The sequence below is a fragment of the Eriocheir sinensis genome, unplaced genomic scaffold (assembly GCF_024679095.1).
Source record: "Eriocheir sinensis breed Jianghai 21 unplaced genomic scaffold, ASM2467909v1 Scaffold965, whole genome shotgun sequence".
In the NCBI taxonomy this organism is placed as follows: Eukaryota; Metazoa; Arthropoda; class Malacostraca; order Decapoda; family Varunidae; genus Eriocheir; species Eriocheir sinensis.
Window position 1 is genome coordinate 67,481 of NW_026112347.1, and position 2,493 is coordinate 69,973.

At 42.2% G+C, this 2,493-nt stretch overlaps 1 long non-coding RNA gene across 1 annotated transcript; it reads right to left on the reverse strand.

Moving 5' to 3' along the window:
• LOC126995040 (uncharacterized) lies at positions 1-2,092 on the reverse strand. The gene is made up of 3 exons (XR_007749840.1): positions 1,486-2,092; positions 299-508; positions 1-65 (listed from the first exon to the last, which is right to left on the reverse strand). It is a non-coding gene; the product is annotated as an uncharacterized LOC126995040 (long non-coding RNA).
• Between the last annotated feature and the right edge of the window lie 401 nt (positions 2,093-2,493).

Sequence of the window (2,493 nt, forward strand, 5' to 3'; positions counted from 1 at the left end):
CCCAGGTGTTGTCGGCCGTGCAACTGGGGTCATCAGGAATGGCTCCAGAGGATACGCAGTGTCTCCTGTGAAGTTGAAAATTCATTAATGCATTATTTATCATTATGAAATGCATGAAAACTATCTTAAAAATTCTATTAATATCTATTGCTGTGGTTGACATCTTTATCTCATGACTGGCCTTTTCACAAAGTACCCGAGTTACTTTATCAATGGCCCTTGATTGGCCATTTCCAACACCGTTTCCAATAACACCTTGAAAGCTGCCACTCGCAAAAAACCTTAGTGTAGCCAAAACCTGGGTGTGTGTTGGGAGTGCATGTGCCCTCCTGGTTCTCCTTTCCAGGTGGGGGCGAAACTCATCACAGAGCCTGATGATTTCTTGACGGGGAAATCTATACACCTGCAACAGGTGTTCATCACTGACATGTAGTGGGTTGAGTGGGTCCCGATATCTCCTTTCCCTGCACAGTCTGCGATTGAAAATGTATGCCGCAACAAGCTCCATCTGTGAAACACAGAAATAACTACATTACTAGACAGGACTAGAACATACGGTAATTATTTAAGACACATAATTGTAACCTAATTAAATGGCCCTTAAAAGGAAAAGAAATATCAATGATGCTGTTATCTAAAAATAAATTGAGGACGTAAAGCAAATAACAATAATAATAAAGAAAGAAACATCTTTAAAAAATATGAGTACAGCTCCCCAGCCAAAGCCTTCTTAGCTACACCTACATCTCCACAACTACTGCACAAACCATGCATGAGTGACATTTATGTGACCCCTGCCACGTTGAAATAAAGCTATACACATGTATGGAGGCTATTACAGCTTCATGGGATAAGAAATACTAATCCAAGCCACCTGAGCCAAAGCCTTATTGGCTACACCTAAATCTCCACAACTAATGCACAAACCACGCATGAGCGACCTTTATGTGACCCCTGACACGTTGAAATAAGGCTATACACATGTATGAAGGCTATTACAGGTGCATGGGATAAGAAATATTAATCCAAGCCACCCGAGCCAAAGCCTTATTGGCTACACCTAAATCTCCACAACTAATGCACAAACCATGCATGAGCGACCTTTATGTGACCCCTGACACGTTGAAATAAGGCTATACACATGTATGAAGGCTATTACAGGTGCATGGGATAAGAAATATTAATCCAAGCCACCCGAGCCAAAGCCTTATTGGCTACACCTAAATCTCCACAACTAATGCACACATCATGCGTTTAAGACGTTCCTGTGAACCTTGTCACGTTGAAATAAAGCTATACACATGTATGGAGGCTATAAGAGCTTCATGAGATTAAAAAATATTGATGTATGCCAACCAAGCCACCGCCTAAATCGGCTACACTTAAATCTCCACAACTAACCCTCACATCATGCGTAAAAGGCGTTCCTGTGACTCTTGCCACCTTAATGTAAAGCTATACCTAAGTAGAAGTGCAAACACGTACCTTATATTGTGTATAGAGGTGGAGATGTGGATGAGGCGGAAACACTCCTTTAATGGCGACGGGCTAGGACGGAAACTGGTCGGATCTAGCCCCGCTCCCGAGCAGTCAGGCTGAGGGGCGACCTGACGTCACAAGATGGCGTCTAGGACGTTTTTTGAACATCGCACGGGGCAGCACTTGCGACCACAATGGCGGATTTAGGACCAAATGTTGAGATACGACCGTTTGAGCATCCGCCGCCAGGACAGGATGTTGGTGGTCTTAGGCCACTCGGCGGTGACTGAAAAATTCCAGGTGGTAGCGGCGGATTCGATCCCGCATCATCCACAACGCGGCAAATGCGGGGCCGACACGCTAACCACTCAGCCACCGCAGAGGCCCGTGTAAATCATTCCACTTCTTAATAAACTGTTTTGGCTATACATGCAGTGGAACGCGCGGCCGCCTGGAGAACTGTCAAAGAGGTACTTTTCCTATATAGTGAAATCGGTTATCTTTTTCTTTTTCTGGATTCCGGAATACAAGTTATCGTTTGGTGCCAAGTGGTCAAACACGGTACCTGCTGGTCGGGAAATAATATACTTTACCCAGGTTTGCGTCTCTTTATGATATATATATATATATATATATATATATATATATATATATATATATATATATATATATATATATATATATATATATATATATATATATATCACTGAGTGCCGAATGTACGCGGATCCGTATCCACCTCATGAACAGCCCCACGCTGGCTGAAGGCAATCATGAGATGTTTCGTCTCCTGAAAATTTCGTTCATGGTTGTATTTAGGTTTCTAGCATCTCTATTATAATTTGATTTGGTGTTGGTTGGTATTACTTCTGAAGGTGCGTTTATATCGACTTCTGGTCCTAGGATAAGTGCTTTACACACAGATGCTGCGGTAGACAACACCAGAACTGTGTAAGTGTTATTAAACCAAATAAGATTGTATTAAAACAACTTTAAAGAAATGGATATCTTAAA